This window comes from Diceros bicornis, unplaced genomic scaffold, assembly GCF_020826845.1.
Source record: "Diceros bicornis minor isolate mBicDic1 unplaced genomic scaffold, mDicBic1.mat.cur scaffold_73_ctg1, whole genome shotgun sequence".
Lineage (NCBI taxonomy): Eukaryota > Metazoa > Chordata > Mammalia > Perissodactyla > Rhinocerotidae > Diceros > Diceros bicornis.
The window spans coordinates 1,343,321-1,365,385 of NW_026691615.1; the positions used below are offsets into that span (position 1 = coordinate 1,343,321).

A 22,065-nucleotide genomic window follows, 5' to 3' on the forward strand; every position below is an offset into this window, starting at 1 on the left:
TCCTGGACCAGCTGTTTACTAGGTGAGTAGCCACTCCCTCCTCAGCACAGTGGTGACTCTGCCCTCTGCCAGCTGCGTACCTTGAGCAAATTCCCACATCTCTCTGAGCCTCAGTTTGCTCTTCTGAAAACTGGGGGAGGGGGGAGGATAAATTTCATGGTGATCTTGTAGGGACTAATGGGATCAGCAATGGCAGGTGCTTACCTGGTGCCTGGATCTGCAGAGAGGGCTGCGGATGTGCTGTGGTTGTTCATGGTGTTTATTTCTCTCTTCGCCGTGAAAAGTAGTCTCCCTCACTGATCTCTAGGATGAGGCCTTTCTGAGTGTGGAAAAGCACATGGAAAGCACCGTGTCAAGGAGTTGAGATTCCATCCAGCTGGTCCTGATCCTGTTCCTTGGGGTAGCCAATTAAGGATCTCTGGGGCAGCAGAGAGGCCCTAGGCCCACTCAAGTGTCTGGGATGGTCTGACTGGACTTATTCATTCAAGTGTGTAGATTAAGCACCTACTACATGCAGGACTTTTGGAGACACTTAGTAATCATAGTGAATGAAGGAGACACAATCGCTGTGACTCAATTGTCATCTGAGAGTCAGACAGTGACATTAGACATCTTTCGCAGGCCCTGTCTTCCAGGGTACATCCCAAGTGATGCCCTGATAGCCTCCTTTATAGCTGGAGGCATCTTCCCTTATCCCAGCCAGGAGGGCAGAGCACAGGACCGTCTAAAAAAGTGCGTGGTCTTTGGGTCCAGAAGAAGGGCTTCCTGTGTCTACAGAACGAGCTGTAGAGAGAGAGATGGGGGCTTTGACTTAGGCGGGCCTGTCAGAACCTTGCGTCTCACACATCTTTTGATTCCCAAGGGAAGGCTGAGGTCTGGTGGCTTCCACTCCAGGACAGGAGTCCAAGAGCTATGGATGGGTGCCAGGACCCCTGGGAAGCAGAGGGGTTGCTAGGCTGAGTTGTCTCCAAGAGACCCATTCCCATCACAGACCCATCTTAATCTGTCTCCCCTTCTCCATATCCACCTCTTCTGACCACCGTCTCCAGGCCCAAGACAGGAGGTCTGTGAGCAACCCGTGCAAAAACCGTCCTCTGCTCAATCCAGCTGCAAAAGTACACGGAGGGCTGGGGTGGGCTGTGTCCCGGCCCGTCAGGAGAAGAGTGTCAGCAGGAAGAGATTCACGACAGACTCTGTGTCAACCTGCTGGATGAGCAGGCCTGCCACTGCCAGGACAGCCTCACAGGGGTCAGGGCTGCCATGTGGCTCTCACCTGGATGGAGAGGGGCAGGCATAGGGCCCAGTCCCAAGCCAGGGTGTCTTGGGTGAGAAGTGTGGAGGGAAAGGCCAGGCCTCTGACTCTGTTGCCCAATTGCCTCCCCCAGTGCCATCTCTTCTCTGGCGGGAACCTGCCTGGACCCAGGGCAGGATTTCTGGGAGTTCCTGCACTATCCCTGCTTCAGCATGAAGCTGGCCTCTCTGCATCTCAGCTTGCCTGGCTCGGGGCTGCAAGGCCAAGCCTACCTTCTCCAGGTCCAGCTGGAGCATCCACAGCCCATTGAGGCAGAGCTGGAAGGTGAGGGGACCACAGTCTGGGAAGATGATTTGCAGGGTCTTCACAAGCTAGGTTCCCTTAAAGGCAGTGGGGTCTTTCCTGGCTTTGGCAGTCACAGGGGAAGTCAGCTACTTGAGTGACACTGTTTCTTTCTCCTGCTGCAGTACCATCTCCAGAGCTCCCTCCAGCTCCAGAGCCAGAGCAAGGGCCAGCTCCACGGCTAGATCCAGCTCCAGCTCTAGTTCCACCACCTGTGTTAGAGCTGGAGCCAGTGTCACCTCCATCAGTCCCTCCAGGGCCAGAGCCACCACCACCATCAGCTCCAGCCCCAGTGCCAGCTCCTGAGCTGGAGCCAGCTGGACCATTGGCTCCAGGGAGAATCCTCCCTCCACCTGGAGAGATAACAGCAGAGCCAGATCCAGCCCTGGAGCCCACCTGCCCCTGGGACGTGACCACCAAGAACCTGCTGAGGGAGGAGAAGCCTGACTTCTTGGAGTTCCCTCCCCGGCTGGTGGCAGAGCAGTTGACACTGATGGATGTGGTGAGCAGCGGGGCTCACAGGGCAGGTGGGGTCGGCCTTCCCTGTGCCATGAGCTGCCCCACACCTGCCATTTCCTGATCCAGAATCCCATGATCTCGGTCCAGCTTCCCTGCTTACACTCATGTCACCTGAGCAGCCTTCTTAACTCCAAAGCCTTTGCTGTCCTCATGTGGACAGTAGAGATGGACACTGAGAGCAGCTGCCATGCAGAGTGTCTGTGCAAATCGATGAGGTGGAGCAGAGAGGAAGTTGGGCAGAGTCTGCGCTTTGGTGGGGGAGTGGAACTCACAGAAATGCTGTCTCGTCCTTGGGTAGTTCACTCATTTCCCCAGGAAGCCTCAGGACTAATTAGGCACCTCATGTGTACATGACTACAAGGCAGACACAGCCCGTGCTTGTTGCTGCCTTGGGGGAATGTGCATCTGAAAGAGGAGTCAGACCCCAGGATGGTCAGAATGGGTGGGAGATGACCCTAGAGATGGTCAAGCAGGAGCCGAGTTCTGGTGCTTGGAGGAAGTGAGACTGGGCGGCGAGCAAATGCCACTTCCCTGCGCCACAGTATGGGTTCCTGGGTCATCCTGTGCTGGGTGCCCTCAGGGGACACAGGCAACACCCAGGGACTCCCACAAGCCTCAGGCCGCATTCTCAGCTTCCTGAGCTCCAGCTCTCACCACTGACCTGGCCTGGGACTGGGGGCCGCGGATGCTGAGCTGGGCTGTGGCAGGGCTGGGTGACACTCCCTGTCCTCCCCAGGAGCTCTTCAAGACAGTGAGGCCCCACGACTTCCTGGAATCCACCTGGTCCCAGTGTGACAACAGGGGCAATGAGCACCTGGCACCGACCATCCATGCCACCATGACCCACTTTAACAGAGTGGTCGAATGTATCGTCACCACCTGCATTGGGGACCCGAGCATGACGGCCCAGGACAGGGCCAGGGTGGTGGAGCTCTGGATCCAGGTGGCCAAGGTAAGATGTGGGAGGCCCTGGGAGCCCCTCTCTGGAGTCGGGGGAACTGCCCCTTCTCCTTTATCAGCTCTCACGTTTGAAGTCCGTGGTCTGAGCCTTTGCACAATCCTTAGGCCCCTCCTGCCAGGCCTCAATGACCTGACTCCTGGTCCCAGTGGTGGGAAGCTCACCCCTTCCTGGGCTCCTTTCTTGGCTGGAGCTAAAATCCTCCTCCCTGGAAGTATTCCTCATCAGGTTCCAGCTCTGCCTTTCCTGGGTTCCCTGAGCCGCTGTCTCATCCAGGACAGGAGACGTCAATGAGGCGACAGAAGCCAGAGGAAGCAGGGCTCCAGCTCCCCCTCACAGCTCATTCTCTTCCCTTCCCCAGGAATGCCAAGGCCTGAGGAACCTTTCCTCTCTCCACGCGATCTTCTGGGCTCTGCAGGGCCCCTCCATTCAGCGTTTAAAAGAGACGTGGAGACAGGTGTCCAGGTGGGTATGCCTCTCTCCATGCGAGCACCACCTGGGTGGACCAGACACCCCCCACAGGGCTGGCATTGCCCTTCAGTCAGTTGGGACGTCCTGGGAGACAGCAAACCCTGGGGATAGGGTCTGACCTGGTTGGCAGGCTTGAAGTCTTTCTGAAAACTTAGGCCAGTGGTTCTGCTTCAGGAATCAGTTTCCCTAAGTGACAGATCATGGCTTGAACCAAATTGAAGATTTTCAAGTGTTTGCAGCAACAGAACTCTCTGTTCACGTGAAATTAAGACTGTTTAAAACACATCTGCTGAGAAAATAAGAGAATGGAGGCCCCAGGTGACAACAGGAGAGCCCCCTCCCCAGTCCCAGACACCTCAGGGCTCAGAGGACACAGTGAATATGCTCATGCAGGCTGTCTGGATCTTCTGGGTTTTCAAACAAAAGGGATTTACCCTCAAACCACTCCACAGTGTTTCTTTCCTTTTTTCCCTCCTCAGGAAGAACTGGCAAATACTGAAAAACATCATCAAAACATGCCAGGGGGAGAGCAGGAAGCTTCTCAAGGAGGTGAGTGGAGGCTGGAGATCTGGAAGGACGGGAGGTGAGGTGGGGAGGGACCAGGCAGGATGTGCTTTGGTAAGTTTTTCACTTAAGGTTCCCCGAGAAATAACGGTCTGTCTTGTCCAGCTGGACAGGAAGCGGGGGGTGTGAGCTGCAGGGGCAGGTGGGGACTGTTTGGGGCAGGAGGCCTTGGTCACGGGATACAGTGGTGTCGCCTGGACTGTTCCAAGAGGTGAGGAGCTGGTCTCTGGCTTCCATGCGGACCCATCAGCTGGCCCTCATCATCCTCCAGGCTGGCGGGTGGATGGAGTGGGTGGGGGTTCCTTTCTTCCTAAAGCAGCCCAGTCTGTCCTCAGGAAGCCAGGCCCCTGCTGCTCCTTCTGTCTTCACTGCACCTCACAGGGGAGGGCACTCTGCCTGTCCCAGGGATGGGCAATGTGAGGTCACACAGGCCTTGTGGACACAGGGGCTGCACAGCCTTGGGCCAAATGGTGGATCTGGGACAGAACTGTGTGCTCCCTGGGACTGTGCACTTTAGCCCGATAGTGGTCACTGCTGACAAACCAGTGAGTGTCCCCCGGTGCCTTGTCGACAAGGATACGCCCCAGATGGCAATGAGAATTATCGGGGAACCTACAGATTCTTAATGGACCTTCCTGACAGATTCTTAATGGCCTCCATCGAGGCCCTGGCAGGAGGGGCCTAAGGATTGTACAAAGGCTCAGACCACAGACTTCAAACATGAGAGCTGAGAAAGGAGAAGGGACATTAGAAGTTTCCAAGTGAAAAAGGATGCAAATGTCACCATTACACAGTGCCGTGGTCACCCCCTACACTGTCACTCAGATGTGGCACACGGGGGTCCCCTTCCTGAGAGAATGAAGGAGGAGTTCTGTGCAGGGACCATCCTGAGGGGATCCTAGGGAGCTGAGGACTTTGGCATGGCCTCAGGTCCAGCCTGGTGTCAGAGAATCCCAGGGGGCTGGAAAACACAGAAGCCACTTGCATGGGATCCCGAGACACCATGTGCCTCTCCATCCATGGCTCAGGTTGACTGAGGGCCTCAACACACCCCGAGAGTCCAGAGGACAGGACCTGGGTCAAAGGTGTGTCTGGAGGAGGAGTGAAGGCCGGGGGCCAGGGCCTCTGGCTGGGAGGGGAAGCGGTCTTCTCTATGGGCCCCTGAGCAAGTCACCACCCCTCTGTGGGCCTCGGTCTCCTCATCTGGGAAATGGAGGGAGATGATCTGTGGTGCAGGCCTCACAGGGGTGATGAGGTACAAGGGGGAGAGGAATGTGCAGGGTCTTTGTGCTCCTCCTCCTCGAGGAGGGAGGGACAGCACTGGTGACAGTCAGATGACACTGAGTCCTCAGGGGACCCTGGGAGGCATGGGGAGTCCTCCTCACACTTTCCCGATGAGGAGAGAGGCTTAGGGGCCTGGGCAGGCCTGAGGGCACAGAGGAGGGAGTGTTGGAGCTGGGAGTGATCTAGAATCAGGGCACCATGGAATGGGAGCAGCCGTAGACACCAGATGTCCAGGGTCCAAGATCAGGGCCTGGGAGACATGGGGAAGGGAACATGGCATCCCTGAGCCTGTCCTTGACCCTGCAGGAGGTGAACTCTGTGAGGGCCACCCTGGAGAGGGACCCCCAGGGAGCCCAGGAGAGGCAGCAGCAGCAGGTGAGGGGGCCTGAGGGGGAGGGTCCAGGTGTCAGAGGAGGGGTCACTCTCCTCACGGCTGGAGGCCTCCCTAAGAGAGGGATCCCTCCTCCTCCAGCCCAGCTCCTGGAGCCCAAGAGCCTGAAATGCCTGCCCTGGAAGTGACCAGGAGGAGGCCTGCAAGGGCTGGGCCCAGGATGGGTTAGGGAGGGGAGGGGCAGGGACCACATACCCTGGGATTTGCCAAAAGCCGCCCCTGGGAGGTGACTGGGGAAGTTGGGTGGTCCTGGAGGGGGCAACTGGGGGGAGGCTGCTGAGGGTCCTAGGCTGTTCTCTGTGGGAGTCTGTGGTGGGCAGGAGGCTGGGGTGAAGGGATTTGGGGGAGGGTCCATGGGCGCACCTGAGAGGTGGGACTCATCTCACCACTCCCACCCTGATTTCACAGGGTGTCGTCCCCTTCCTGGGCACGTTCCTCTATCACCTGAAGCTGCTGGACACTGGGATGGCGGATGATCTGGAAGTGAGTGAGTCTGGAGGTGGGGACAGGGAGCAGGATCCTGAGGTTTGGGAGGCAAGAGCCCTGCACTAGGACCTGAGCTCTCAGTACCTGGCAAACCTCCTCTGATGAGAGCCCCATGGCCACCCCTGGGAGCTGGGGAGTCAGGCCCATCTTAGCAATGTGTGAATAGACGCTCCGCATAAGCCCCCCACCAGTCTACCTGGGCTGGTGAAGCTCATAGCTGCCTGCCTGCAGAGCTGCAGGAGGCTGTGTCTGAGATGGATTCAGCTTCCTCCTCGGGCCCTGCCCCTGGGGGAGTGCCATCAGCCCCTGCAAGTGAGGAAGCACTTCTGTGTTCCAGCTGTCCCTTCCTCCCTGAGGCCTCAGTCTCCCCGTCTGTCATCAGACAGGCTGTGCTACATAAGGTCTCTGGCCTCAGCTCCCCAGTCCCTCCTGCCCTGGAGCCCAGAGCCTGGCCCAGTGTCAAGTTCTCTTTGTGGAAGGTCTGCCCTCTGCTGGGCCCTGACATTCCTGCAGCCTGAGAAGGGGTGGGACGGGTGTTGGTTATGGGCTTAGGGGGCTGTTTCTGACGGACATTGGCTGTCTCCCTTCCAGGGAAATCGGGTCAACTTCCAGAAATGGTGTGACGTGAGCAGCTACGGGGAGCGTGGGGATGTGGAAATCAGAGACCTCCCCTGGCAAGACTTTCTCTGGCCTCATCCCTTGGGTCTTACATTTATTGGGAGAGTCAGATCCACAGAGCTGGGCATCCCATCACGTTGGCGGGTGCGGGAGGGGCTGGCATCAAGGACACCTTCCTGGATGAGGAACTAATTCAAGCCAACTGTGAGGACAGGCAAGTCCTGAATGGAGAGGGAAGGAAGGAGGGTTCCCGAGTGAGCACAGACCCCAGACCAGATCCTCACTCCGCACAAGTCCCTGGCAGTGTTCCCCACCCAAGCCCTGTCTGCATCTTGTCCTTCCTCCCAGAAATTCAAAGTCATCCGGAGGATCCAGCTGCTCCAGCAGGCTGCAAATGCATATGACCTGGAGCCCGACGAGCGATTTGAGGTCTGGTTCCAGGCCATGGAGCCCATCAGTGTCCATGAGAGGTGAGGGGGACAGGAGTTGGGTGAGGGCAGGGCAGACTCTCTCTGATGGCCAGCTCCAGAGCCTGTGGCCTGGCTCGCTGATCAGCCTCAGAACTCGTAGCGTGGTGACCCATGGGGCACCAGGACTCAGCTGCTGGCAGGCTCTGGGAGGGGCACCTGAGCTGTGGCTCCTGGTAGCTCACAGGCCACTCTGTCCTGTAGCTACTGGGTCTCCTGCCGGCTGGAGCCCGCACACCAGAAGGCGAGCAAAATGCGGCTCTTCAGGAGTAAGAGGAACCGGATACCTCCAGTTCAGGGCCGAGTGAGTGTTGGGACCAGGAGCGACTGAATCCAGGGGCTCAGTACAGCTTCGGGCTAAGCATGGGACTGGATCCCCGCTCCACTGCTGAGCAGGCCTGGGACAGGCCGCTCCCCTCTCCTCTCTGGGATTCAGTTGCATCCTCTGAAATGGGTGATGCTAAATGATGCCTCCTGCATCAGGGACAAACGAGGTGCTGTTGATGGACTGAGCACTCGGCACAGAGTGTGGCTCAGAGTGCAGGGGTGCAGGGAGGTGTGCCATGAATCTCAGGGAGGGACCCCAAAATAGTCTGTTTCTTCTCTTCAGCCACCACGCCCTTGGCGATGAGCCGTCACACTCTGGAGACCACAAGGGCAGCTCCTCCTGACCAGCAGTGACACTGGCGCCCTCGTGGTGCACCGGGCCAGCTCTTCCCACCCTGAGTGAACGAGGACATCCTAAGACTTTCCCTGGTTTCCCCTAAAGCCCCAGTGGGAGGGCACCACCCCTTCCAACTCCCTGACATCTCCACCCCTGCGACCGTTAACCCATTGGGGAGGAGTGATATTATTCCTTTAATAGTAAATGGTAGATTTGACTCTTACGTTATATCCTGTTTCTGTCACAGCCTGGGTGTTGTGGTGTGGTTCTTTCACTTCTTATGCTCATGTAAATGAGACACAGAATCTCACATTCCTCCTTGAATTAAGAACTTGTGTATGGTCACAGCTTATTGTATGTGGGAGAAGGGAGGAGGGCCAGCCTCCTCCCTGGCCACATGAATGACACCCTCAAGACCCCCTTCCTCAGAGGACAGGTGGATTTCTGTGTGGTTCACCTGGGCCAGGAGCAGAGACAGCCCCTCAGATCTCCCTGGATGTAGAGGTTGGAGGGACTTTCCCAGGCAGAGCAATAACCACTGAAATGTGGATGTCTTTCAAATAGCACTTACCAGGACCATGTCCTTCCCCAGGACAGTGGCTGTCTTTCTACAGCTTATCAGGAAGAAGGAATGTTTTTTGCTTCTCTTGTTGATGTTTCTTTGATCAGATATTGGAAATTGCCGATTTCTAACCAGTCTCTGGATTTGCGTCAACACTAAATGAGGAAAAATGTAAAAAGATAAAAGTTTGCATGTGGAACAGACAAGGCCAGAGGAACACCATGTGCAGATGGACTAAGGGCCGACAGGACATCCCCATCAGGCCGCCTCTAGTCCTCCCTGTTCACCCTTCGCCTAGATTGGAAAACTGGGATCCTGGCCCATGCCCTAGGAAGTCCTTTTCCCGCTTGTTTCATATCCAGAGGGAAAGATTCATGATGCAGCTTTTAAAGCTACAACAGGACTTTGTTCCATAAACCTCACTGCTCCCTGTGAACTAGGATTTCCAGCATCCCCGCACTTCCTTGTATGATTCTTTTCGGGCAGAAATTCCCTAGAAGGCCCCCAGCCTCTCTGTCAGGTACATCGTGGCCATTCCTCCCTGGCTGGGCCTGATGGATCAGGGGTGAGCTCTGGTTTGCCAGGACAATAGACCTTAATCCTGTCCACTGAATGACCCACACCGTCCCTTGCTGCCCTGGGTGACATCTGGGCCCATATGGTTCTGAGGTCCATGGCCTTAGACAATCACTAGTTTACACAGTCATTCGTGTTGTTACTGACTTGTCCCAAAGTGGCAGCTGGGCCTGAGCGAATAGAGCACTTAGTCCCTGGGACGGCTGTGTTCTTTTCCCCAGTCTGTGCTGAGGATATGTGGATTTGTGTTACAGGGATGTGAAACTTTCCTGTTGGGAGTTTTGAAAGATGAGGCACGAGAGGGGCAGGTATAGAAGTGGGTCCAGCAGGGGAATGCCACCAATCTTAGACACCACAGACACAACAGACACCACCTTAACAATTAAAATACTGACATGCTCCCCACGTGGGTGGTGAACAGACACTGCTCAGAGCTCATGTTGAGAATCTACCCGACGACGTGGAGCTAAAGTCTTAGCACCTGGCATTTTGAACATCATGCCCTGGAAACACCCTGTAAGACAAGGGCCATTGTCTTGAATTCCTTGGTACTTCTTCCCCCTTCTTTCTGAAGGCTGCAAGTGTCACCCAGGGAGGCCTTTTCAGTTCAGCCTGAAGCAGAGTAGAAATCCTGCTTCCCACAGCCCAGGCCCTTCCTTTCAGGACACTGCCATCCAGGAAAGAAAGAATTCACGCATCAGTGTAGACACACAAACACACACACTCATATCCCACCCAAATCCCAAGATGCATGAACTACTAAGAGATTAAAAGTGACTTCAGAAACAGATCAACCAATTGCAAAAGAAGGGTTTCATGAAGATCCTGACTCAAATAAAATGTAAAACCAGGAAATAACCTTGACAAAACTGGGAGACTTGGGATACTGACTAGACAGTTGATTATCCGAATGACATTTTTATTTTTGTGTGTGATAATATTATTGTGTTTGTGTTCCAAAAATCCCTCATCTGTAAGAGAAACGGAAATATTTACAGCTGAAATGATGTGCTCTCAGCCATCTCTTCTGGTTAATTCTTGGGGACTTGGTGTGAGGATAAACAAAGCCAGATGGTATACGAGTTGACAATCTTTGAAGCAAGTAACAGGTTCACAGAGATTGATTTTTCTCTACTCTGAGATTTAGAGATTTTTGAAAACCTTCAGAACACAATTTTGATAAATGTAGTATACTTGCTGTTCATATTACAATGTTACAAATTAAAACATCACAAATTTAAAGCAATGCTTCTCCTTCCTGACCTAAGGAAGCTCTCTCTCAGTCTGGCTTCTGTGAATGACCTGATGATCCCACCAGTTATTCACTTATCACGTGTTTGTTGAGTAATTCCTTTGTGCTCTGTGTTGTGTGCAAGGCGAACACGTTTCCACGACTCTGGATCTAGTGTGGGAAGGAAGGCAAGGAGCCTGCTGCAAGCTTCTCTTAAGTGGAAAATAATGCCCCCAGGGGGTATGCTCATTTTTAATATTCCAAAATCAAAGCTACACAAGTTTGCCAGGTAACAGATAAGAGATACTTAATTCATGATATTGAAATCACCTATGTCTGAATTACCATGTGACAATGAAGAGAAGATCGATGGATTTTATGTTATAATTAGATGCACAATCATAGTGCTGGCCCCTGGCCAGGTGGTTAAGTTTGGCATGTTCTGCTTTGGTGTCCCAGGTTCAGTTACCAGGCACAGACCTACAATAATCATTAGCAGCCATGCCGTGACGGTGACCCACATACAAAGTAGAGGAAGAGTGGCAACAAATGGTAGCTCACGATGAATCTTCCTCAGCAGAAAAAAAAAAAAAGCAAAATCACAATAAAAATTTATGGAATCGGATTTAATATAAATTGACAGACAAATCTTGTTCAAGTAGGTATCATCTCTTCATTGAGTGTAAGTTCTAGAAAATACAAATGTAACTTCAAAACACTAATTCCTCAGCTTCAATTCTCCTATCAATTTTAATATAAAAAGGAGAAAACTCATGCTAAATAAAAATTGAGGTTTACCATGAAAGGTCAAGATCATGATGGCCGTTACAAAGAGATGCTGTGAGAGTCAAGCCTGTCTCATGGGGAATTTCTCATCGGCACCACTCTCCTTTTCTTCAGCACCGATGTTGCCTTCCTCACTGTGTTTTCAGGATGCCTTTCTTGGCTCCTTGCTCTCTCTGCCTCCCCGGCAATCTTGTCTGTCCTCGAGGCCACCGTCAGTCTGTCCCATGCTTTTCTTCACTTTCTGTGTCTGTCCACTGATATCTCTAGAAGATGCCTGTTGCCTGCAGAGGGGCTGTGAGCGACCCAGACCCATCCCTGGACTCATCTCTGCCCAATATGGACAGTGGCCCGGGTGGGCTCAGGGCTGGTGTGCAGATCCCTCGGCCCCAGCATGGTCCAGAGATTCACATGGATCAGCCTGTGTGACTGTTTCAAAGGTATTTGCGACTCCAAAGAACTTAAGAGTTCTCCTTCACTGCTGCAGGCCTGGAGTCCCTGCATCTACTGTATCCACCGACTTGCTGCGGCTTCTCCAAGGTCTCCTCCCACTGACGGCACCTGACCTCACCGCCAGGATGGGCAGTTAGTCCAGTAACTGGCCTCTGGAATATGCAGCTACTTAGGATTCAGGGTGCGTAGAACTTCAGTTTTCTGATTGGGTTTAGTTTCATGGTCTTACTGTTTCCACTATGAAGTCTGGGCATATTTTTTGAGCTTTCTCTTTCAGAACAAAATAAAATGTGAACTTTGAACAAAATGGATGATGAAGACTACCATCCACGGAGAACGTTCTCAGCTCACGTGGATATTCCACCCTCCTTCTCTCCCTGGACATGCGTCTCAAATCGCACTGTGCATCACAATCATTGGAGGGTTTTTAAAACTCAGAATGCTGCACCTCAACCCAAGTAGGTCTGGGGAAGAAATGGAGAATTGTCATTTCTAAGAGGTGATGTTGATGCTGCTGGTACAGGGACCACACGTGGAGAACAGGCTTCAGTGACACCATCAAGCTGATGTGAGACAAGGACAGAAAGCTCAAGGTCATTATCCAGTGTCAAATCCAGACCAACTTCCCTCCGCCATCTTGCTTCAGGACTTTCCTCTCCTCCTCTCTCTGTCATGGTCAAATACACACATGCCGGTGCCCCACAGCCCACTGTTATTGGGACAGAGTTCCAAGGACTCTACAGCTCCTTTACGGCCTCATCTCTAATGAAATTATTCACTATTCCATCCTTAGTCATTCACTTCCGCACCCTGATCCTATCTTCACCCAATATTCTCCTGCTCCCAAATCAGTAACTCAGAAACACTATATTCCCACCACAAATTTCCACATTTCCACTTTTGACACAAAGAACTCCCCTCTAAGTAACCATTCTTCGAGAAAGTATGTTACTCCAGTAAGCATATCTTCACAACCCTCTTGCTTCTCTTCTCCTACTCCTCTCTATTAATCTTGCATTCCACAGTCCATCATTTCACTCATCCCCTGACCATACTCACAGATTCCTTATTGCCATTATATCTGCACTGCAAGCCGCCCACTTCAGATGATTCCAAATACCTGCCACGCCATGTTGACACTTGCGCTGAAGAGAGAATGCACCAGGAGCCTGTGGATCCCAACAGAGAATCACAGCAACCAATGGACCTATATGCATTTCTCTAATGCTTCCTGAACGCTCTGCTCTTTTCTTTCCATTTCTTGAGTTCCATAAATCTCTATTCCGACCTCCTCCATGTTTCACAGATAAATTGTTAACCATCAAACCAGAACTATTTGACTCTCTAGTCATCAGATCTATAAATATTCCTCATAAGGAATTCATTTATCACACCTTTTCTGTTGTTATATCCAAAGAAATTTCTTTCTTGCGGAAACCACTCTGATTTTTATCTCATTCTTCAATTTCAATGACATTATGCCCTCCACATTTGTTGTGCTTTCCATCACTTCCCTACTGGAATCATCCCTTAGGTTTCAAATATGCACAAATCTCTACCATCTACAAAACAATCTCTCAGCCAGCATTCCCAATAGTCCTCACCCTCCACGCCCCTCCTCTCCTCCTCCTGCCAGGGATCCGTGGTGAAAAGTTCACATATATCCCCATGCCTCTGTTTGCACAGTGCCCACTCAAGCCCATCCCCATTCTGTGGATGCTTCTCTTGCTAACCTCACAAGCCATGTCTCTTACCAATCCACCGGGGACTTGTCATGATTTGTCTGACATGCTCTGCAGTAGCATGTGACCTTGTGGACTTCAACGTCATTTAAAAAGCCTATTTGTCCTTGGGATCCACCACCTTACACTGCCCTGCTCTTGCCTGTCTGAACTTCCTGAGCCACTTTCTGGCTTCTCTTTATGACCACGCCACAATGACTGATGCTTCCTGGGAGTCAGCCCTGCTCTGACACCTGTTCCCCATCTGCACCCTCCTTCTGGGGAAACTCCATACATTTCCCTTGCTTCAAATACCACTAAAGAGCCGAATATGTTCAAAGATCAGCAGAGACCTAACTCTGACCTCCAGACCCATTTATCTACCTGCCCACTCACCACATCAGTGATGATTCAACTCACAATGACCAGGTCCCAAGTCGAGCAAACCACTTCCCCAAATTATTTGCTTCTCTCTCAGGGTTCCCAAACTCACTTGTTTGTGCTAATAATGTGTCTAGCCCTGGGTGTCGCTCTGGACACCCTGCCACCCCACATTCACGTATCAATGAACCATTCATCCACTCTCCTGAATCTACCTACAGGTTATCCACTTCTGATTTATTTCCAATCACCTTTCACATCTCATAAAATATATCATTTCCACAGAGTGAACTCTCTTGCACTAGGAACCTAAATTACAAAACTCCATTTTTCCTCTTTGTTGATTTTTTTCTATTTTAGTTACATGTGCAATATTATCTATTTCTTTCAAGATTTAGTTCTTTCTCACTAAACTGGATACTCCATGAAGACAAGACTAATGTGGATTTTCCAAATTTTCCCACAATAGTGTTCACAATGGCTTTGCACACATAAAGGGCTCACATATATTATGTGTACAATATATATTTGATATTTATATACATATAAAATTGAAACAAAACTTTATTTTCTGAAATATTTTAAATCCATCCACTTAACTACTCTTATGGAAAGATACCACCTTTAGAGTGGTACACTGCAATGCATTAGCAAGAATAGTTTAAGATTCCAAATCCTTTCTCCTCGTAATCCAATCATGAGATTCTAGTCACAGTGATCTGTTTAAAATGCAAAAGTGATCAGTTCATCTTAACTTATAAATCCCCTATTTCTGTCTTCAGCACATATTTCTCCTGTTGTCTTATCATAAATATTAATACTACACTTTTCGTTCCCTGATATGTTCCAGTTTGGAGGGAAAACTATTTGGTCATTCGATTTTTAGAGCACTTACTGCATGCAAAGCTCTGGTAGAAAACCTGTGATCTACAAAATAACTAAACAGACTGACTGCCCCTGTTTGATTTAGTCTTAGTGGGAGGAAAGAGATAATAAACGGCAAAGGATGTATAACATGCCATGTAGAAATCACTGCTGTGATGAACAATAAGGCAGAGAGGGAGAGTTTGAGCTTGAGCACATTTTCAAATTACTTGTGTTTGTGTGTGTGTGTTTGTGTGGGGGTGTGTGTGCGTGCACATGCTCATGCCTGCTGCCTGGATGGGATAACTTGCTTCCTCCTGCGGGGTTGGGGGAGCCTCCTATGCCTTGGGAAATTTCCTCCATGTGCACTTAATATGCACTTTGTTATCCATGTGTATTAGTCAGGATTCTCTAGAGAAACAGAACCATAGAATATATATAAACTTATAGAAGTGGAGATTTATTGTAGGAATTGGCTCACAAGGTTATGGAGGTTGAGAAGTCCCACAATCTGCCGTCTGCAAGCTGGAGAACAAGAAAAACCAGTGATATAATTTAGTCAAAGTCTGAAGGCCTGACAACCAGGACCTCTGATGTCCAAGTGCAGAAAAATATGGACATCCCAGGTCTGGAGGAGACAGTGGATTCAGCCGTTCTTTCCTTTTTGTTCTATTGAGCCCTCAACAGATTAGATGATGCCCACCTACACTATTGAGGGTGGCTTTGTTTACGTAGACTATGGAATCAAATGCTAACCTCTTCCAGAAACATCCTCACAGACACACCCAGAAATAATGCTTCACAGTCTATATGGACACCCCTGAGGCCAGTCAAGCTGACTCCTAAAATTAACCATCACATCGCGGCTTTATCCAACCAAGACGAACAGAGATATCACAATGTGACCTATGTCATGTAATTTTCCAGAACATATGCTAAAAAAAGTAAATACAAACAGATGAAACTGGATTTTATGACATTTTTATTTAACCCAAGAAATCTAAATATTATCATTTCAAAAGGTAGTCCACATCAGTACAAAGAACAAGATACTCAGGATTTCTGTATTTCTATAATTTTCTCTTATCTATTTTAGCTTTATTGTATCAAAAGGAAATCATTTTCTCCTTATTGTCAAACTGCTCCGCTATCTGTTATGTGTTGCTTTAACTGTTCACATTCTCTCTCTTCTGCTGTCTATTATTCTCTTACTGTAAAGATCCATTGTTAACCAATGTAGTAAAACAACAACTATATTAAAGCTATAGTAAAATGAATAGAGTTAATCAATATGGTAAAACAATATGGTGAAATAACAGTGACTTCCTGTACTGGGGCAGAAAAGGAGACCTGTTTTCAACTGTTTACCTACTGAATTAGGCAAAATACATATAAGTCTGATTGAGGAGCTTTTAAGGGCTGAGTGTAAGGAGACAGAAGCATACCATCCTCAGTACAGACTCACAGGACCTCTTTTGGAAATAGTTTTAACTATGAAAAACTCTCTGAACCTCCTGTTCTCCTAGTTATTTGGATACTTATTCTGTATGTCCTCCCTTTTCCTTCGAAAATCAAGTAGGATTCCCGCGACCTGGCATGCTATTCGGATAATCGAGAAGAAACTCTGGGAGTCATTTGTAATGGTTCTCAAGCACCTTTGTACATTAAGTCATTTGACAAGTTAAAAAATACAGACAATAGGGCTCTACCCTCAGAGATTCTGAATCATCAAGACCCAGGTATAAGTACATTTTTTACAGCCCTCCAAGTCTTTCTAATGTATGGCCAAGTTTGAGAGTAACTAAAAGCATGAAAAGATATGAAAATATTAGAAAGGATTTCAGACCTTTAAAGACAGTGTTGCATTTCCATTTCCACACCTATGTGAAAGCCTCACTAAGTCAGAGCAAATCCATCTACTGTTATTCCGATAATTTTTGGAATTCAGCTAGAAAAAAACACATGAGAAAAATGATTTGATGATTTTCTTTATACCACAGAGATCTGGGCTTCATAGAAAGATCTGGGCTTCATATTACATACACATAGAAATATGTGTTTGTAACTTGGGCAGATAAGACTTTGAGTGGCTGAGAGTTCATGTGTCCGTGACAGGGACTTAAAGCTAATTATGCATTTACAGAGGGTTAGTACAATTTTCCAATAGTTCTTCTCAGGACAAGTCTATATGTAAAAAAAAAATCAGTCATAAGAGATTTAATATCTGAATTGACCACTTGAGTGATATTTTGTGACTTTCAACATATACAGTATTAAAGAACGGCATGCTCAACTGAGATTCAGAAAAACACGAAATGTTTCAATGACTTGACCCAGGAGTTATTAAAACATATAAAGCTGCATTCATTTAAAATGTTGTTCCTGATAGGGAAATAAGCAAATAGGTGAAACGAAGAGAGCAGAGAGTGTAAGAAATAAATTTGTGTGTGGGGGGGATGCCCAGCTCCAGGGCTGCAATAGGGCTAATGGTCACTTCCCCACCCGATTTACAAAAAAATTGCAACATATTACACAGAATTCCTATACACACCGCACCATGTTTTAGTTATCATATTGCATTTTGAAAAGTAGCATTTTAAATTAGTGGCTATCTAATGAATAAATAGGGCTGCTACATTTGGGTTCGTATTTGGAAAAAATATCCACTGCACAACATATTCAAAAACGTTGCAAGAGTCTTAAGTATATTCTATGTCTGCCCCTTTTCATGTCCAGTACACAAGGTGATGACGGTATGAAACTCACCTGGACTTCACAGTCTCTGGAAAATTTATTTTTGCCAAGTTGAGAACAATTAGGTTTGATTTCTAAGAATGAAAAGAAGAAGAGAAGTTGGAGAGAGTTAATTCTTCAAGGTCAGGAACTATTTGACCTTACAAGATGAAAAAAATTCTCCCTGTTTTTCTTCTCAGGTTCCTGCAACATCAAGTATCTAAAAGTGAGATAGGATCAAGTTTTCGAAAAGAAAAAAATGTTTTGGAGACCCAGAGAGACAGTGTAGCATTAATGAAGAATGTTTACCTTCAAAAGTTCCTGAATATTTCTCTCAAACTCCTTATGCCATCTCTATAGACTATTCCCTATACTAGCCATGGCCCCTGTTTTGTTATATAAAACAGTGTAACCTATCACCAGCATTGGTGGGCAAGAATTCTTGACATGATTTTTATGGTGTGGACCCTGCCCCCTTTTTCGAGCCTTGTTGTAGGTTGGCCTAAGACAGTGGTTCTCAAACTCTGGTGTGCATCAGCACTGCCTGGAGGGCTTGTTCAAACACGCTGCTGGGTCCCAGCCCCACAGATTTCAATTCAGTAGGTCTGAGGTGGAGCCTGAAAATTTGCATTCCTGACAAATTCCCAAACATTCCACTCTCCTGGCTGACACGGATGCTTCTGCTTCTGAAGCAAAGGCAACTCTTACCCAACTTCATTAGTCTCTTCTCCTACCTGAAAGTCAAAATACCCAATCATCAACTTGCCCTCATTTCCTGACAGCACTATTTACAGAAGAAACCCTTGCTTCCTTAGCTCTCCTCAAAGCCACATGGCATAAGGCCAGACCCTTCAATAACCCCATTCTAGCATCTTCTTACTGAGACATTGAAGCTTCCAAATGGAAGGTGCACTTTGCTGCAGCACATTAATAAACCTAACACTGTGGAAGTCGTACGCATTCCTGGTGGTCCGCAGGCACTGGGCTTTATCAATACTTACCAGTGCATTCTTCCTCTTCATGTGTGAAATTTGACTTTCCATTACGTGGAGCCAAACCAGGTTGAGGGGTACAAAGGTAGCTTCCAATTGGATAGGTCCAGGAATTTTGGGGTGGGCAGGAAGTGCTATTATGGCATTCATTCTCATCTGTGGAATGGAGCAAACAGTTCATAATCAAACCAGCTGAATGTATACGCTCCACCTATCCATTGGCAGTGGTACACAAGACGTTTCTGTGGACCGACAGCATCAGAAATATTTAGAGATAAGTGTTGAAAATATAAATCCCAAAGTAAATCTCAGACCCAGTAAATATGAATTTCAGAGGAGGTGGGACTCAGAATCTGATGTTTTCAGAAAAACCCTAGGTGATTTCATTCAGCATACAGGTTTGGGTGCCATTAATAAGGACAGCTGGACTGAAGAGATAAGAGATTTTTCCGAAGTTACTAAGAGCTTAAAAATTACCTGAGTGTACGTTCTTTGGGAGAATTCTTAGCAGTAACAGCCTGCTATGCACAGAGGTAATAATTCTCCAGGATCATAGAGATAATCAAAATGGGAGTAGAAGGCTAAACTGTTCATACAATGTCCACATCTAGGACAGGGACTGGAAAAATGGGAAAAGTCACCTGTTATGTTATGATTCCCATTTGTTTCCTGGTTTTTGCATTTGATAATGTGCACAGGCTTCCCTATTTGCTTAGTAACATTTCCAACTATGGATGGCCTTGGGCTTTGATTGAAAACTCCGGTCTGTTAGGTAGTTATTGCAGAATGAGTTAAGACTAATGTGTGGACTACATTCAACATTCACTGTTATTTTTTTAAAGCAACCAATGAAAGAGAAAAATCAATTGTAGGCCTGGCGTCACACTTCAGTTCTATGACCTGTTGTCTTCCTGGCATCTTTGCTCACTTTGGCAGCTTTTCTCTAGAATCTCATGCCATATTCTACGGAAATGGTTCAATTTTGCTGCACCTAACTCCGTTCTGATTTTCTAAGGCTGTTACTCTATTTGGACTTACTGTTGCAATCTTCTGTGTCATTTGTAAAATTCTGCCTTCCAGAACATGGTATAAATCCTGTGTCAGTGGTAGATCCATAACCCTTTGTGATGTTATTGCACGTTGCATTTGGGGGACAAGGACTGGAGACATTTTCACAGTCACAGCAACTGTTAGAGTGAAGGAGAGGATAGGAACTCAGTTTAGACCATGGGCTGCATCAAGTCAACTTGAGTCTTTGTTACTTGAATCCTTTTATGTGCTGAGTGTGACACGCGGCAAGTGGTACTCATTTTGTAAACATTTTTTCAATGGATGATCGATGAACATGATTGGTGTTGGTAGCTTATGTTATTAGAATAAAACTTTTCTTTCAGTAGAGATTAGTTAAAACTCTTTTGGAAAACCTTGGAGCAATCCTTTTGGACAGTCCTACTCGAGGTGTGGTCTCTGGACCAGCAGCATCAGCATCACCCGGGAGCTTGTTAAAAATGCAAATTTCCTGGCTCCACCCAGCCCTACTGAATCTAAGTCTGGGTCCTGGGCTAGGAATCTGTTTGAACAAGCTCCCCAGGGCATGGCGATGCACGCTCAGGCTTGAGAACATCTGCATCTTGGCTTCTTCTAGAATAAAAGAGTTCTCTGATAAACACCCTAAGAATTTTTAATAAGACCTGATTTAGAATTTCTTGGTCTTTATTTCATTCTTTTATGTCAACTCAGTGAGGTGTCATGAACCACCCTGTCACTATTTTAAGCCATGATTTTCCATCAACCAAAATTCCCAGGTTCATCTTGAATGTCTTAAACCTCAGATTGTTTTCAACACCAGTTCTATTTCTAGTTCTTCCTTCTTTATCACCACACCAAACCTATTACTCATTTTCTCTCTCCTCATAAAGCTTTCTCTCTCAATCTCCCCCATCTCCTCTCCTTCTCCCAAGATCCAAGTCCATTTCATACCTTCTTATCCATTGTCTTATCTCACACCCTTTCTCCATCATCTCTGTAAGGAGATGACTATGATTCAGGGGGCAGATTTTTTTGTATGATATTTCTTTTTTAAATTACTTTTAATTTCCTTAGTTGTGATATTGAAAGTTTTGTATTTAAGCCAAATGAGATAAAATTATAAAGAAAGAGATTCATCCTCTAACATACGATAAAGTAAATACAAATTTTAAAAAATGTGTGCCAAAACATGCATCCAAATTGTTCACCTGGGAGATTATGTACTCATTTGAATAAAATCACTCCATATAATATCTTTTAATTCTTTTCTCTTCCTTTTATTTTCCTTTTTATTTTTCTGGTCTTCTTCCTTTTTTCCTCCCTCTTCGCACCTATACATTTTGTCCTTGGACTCTATTACTGAGAAAGACAAGAAAATTCACCTCATTTTCACTTCTTCTTCCACATAGTATTTTTGAAAAGAAATAAAAGACATACCATCTTCAACTGAAGAAGAAACACCACTTTGAATACCATTTTGTATGATTTCTGACATTTCACTTTGACCAACCACCTGGGGAAAGCATGAAATGATCTGAATCCGTTGAGCCCCTATGTAAGCCGTGGGTCCTGAACTCACTAATGCATTGCTTCTGCAGGCCTCTGAAGAAGTGTTCTCCATTGCTGGTGTGCAATAGAGAAGTCCTCTGATTTCCAACATTATGATCAGTGTTTGAGTCGGAGGAAATAGAAACAACAGTTATTGTGACCTTATTCTGGCGAGTACTGAAATAGGCAGTTTACTGGTGTTATCTTACTTAATCATTGAAGCAGGTCTCTTCATACAGTAACTCTTAAATCCATTTTACTGACCAGGAAAATGAGGTTCAAAGAAGTGAAGTCACTTGCCCCTGGTCTCCCAGCTGGTACGTTGCAGGACGGATAGAGTCTGGCATACTAGGGAAAAAACTTCATGGATGCTATTACAGCACCCTGCTTCAATGTGCACGTGCATCATTGCGCACACACAACGGCAGGTGTAATGGGGTCTCATTTTAGGTTTTCCCAGGAGAAACTACTGATGGATGATTCTGGTCTTTAGATTCCATGTAATTTTCAAATTATTTACAAACATTTTGCACCCTCTTATCTTCCTTAACAGCTATAAATCCATATCTTTTCTAAATCTAAACCAGCTTCCATTTTAGTGCGTAATGTAATACTCAAATGCAAATATCATAGATTTACATTCCAATGAAAACCTATACATGCTCATTTGATTAAGATGTTATTTTTAGGGGAAAAAAGAAGTATATTCAAGTGGACAAAAGAGCCATATATATTCTGCAAAATATTGCAAAAATTTTACCTATTGTAGATGCCCTCCTATGGCCACAGAAGTGAATAAGCAATGAGATTACTATCTTATGGTTATAAAGAATGAGTATCAGAAGCATTTGAAGGGTCGTTATTTTTACATAATGGAAACAATTGACAAAATGTTATTTTGCATTATTTTCTAAGAAAGTTATTTATTAACAGGGGAGTGAAGCATTCTGCCTTATCTCATTTTGCAATTAAGAATCTAGTTAAATGTAGCTTTGATTAAAATAACGTCTATCATTACTAAGCATTTATCACACATAAGGCATCACACAAAATGTTGTGCAGATGTTCTATTTATTTTATTACATTTCCTCAAAATAGTCGTATCCTGTAAAGATTATCATTCCCATTTCAAGTTGAGGAAGAAGTAACCTAGAGAGGTTCCATACTCCCCCAAGG

At 47.2% G+C, this 22,065-nt stretch overlaps 1 long non-coding RNA gene across 1 annotated transcript; it reads left to right on the plus strand.

Annotated features, from left to right (window-relative positions):
• The first annotated feature begins 5,700 nt into the window (after positions 1–5,700).
• On the plus strand, positions 5,701–7,616 carry LOC131403620 (uncharacterized). Its single transcript, XR_009219418.1, has 3 exons — positions 5,701–5,765; positions 6,190–6,264; positions 7,557–7,616. It is a non-coding gene; the product is annotated as an uncharacterized LOC131403620 (long non-coding RNA).
• The last annotated feature ends 14,449 nt before the right edge of the window (positions 7,617–22,065 follow it).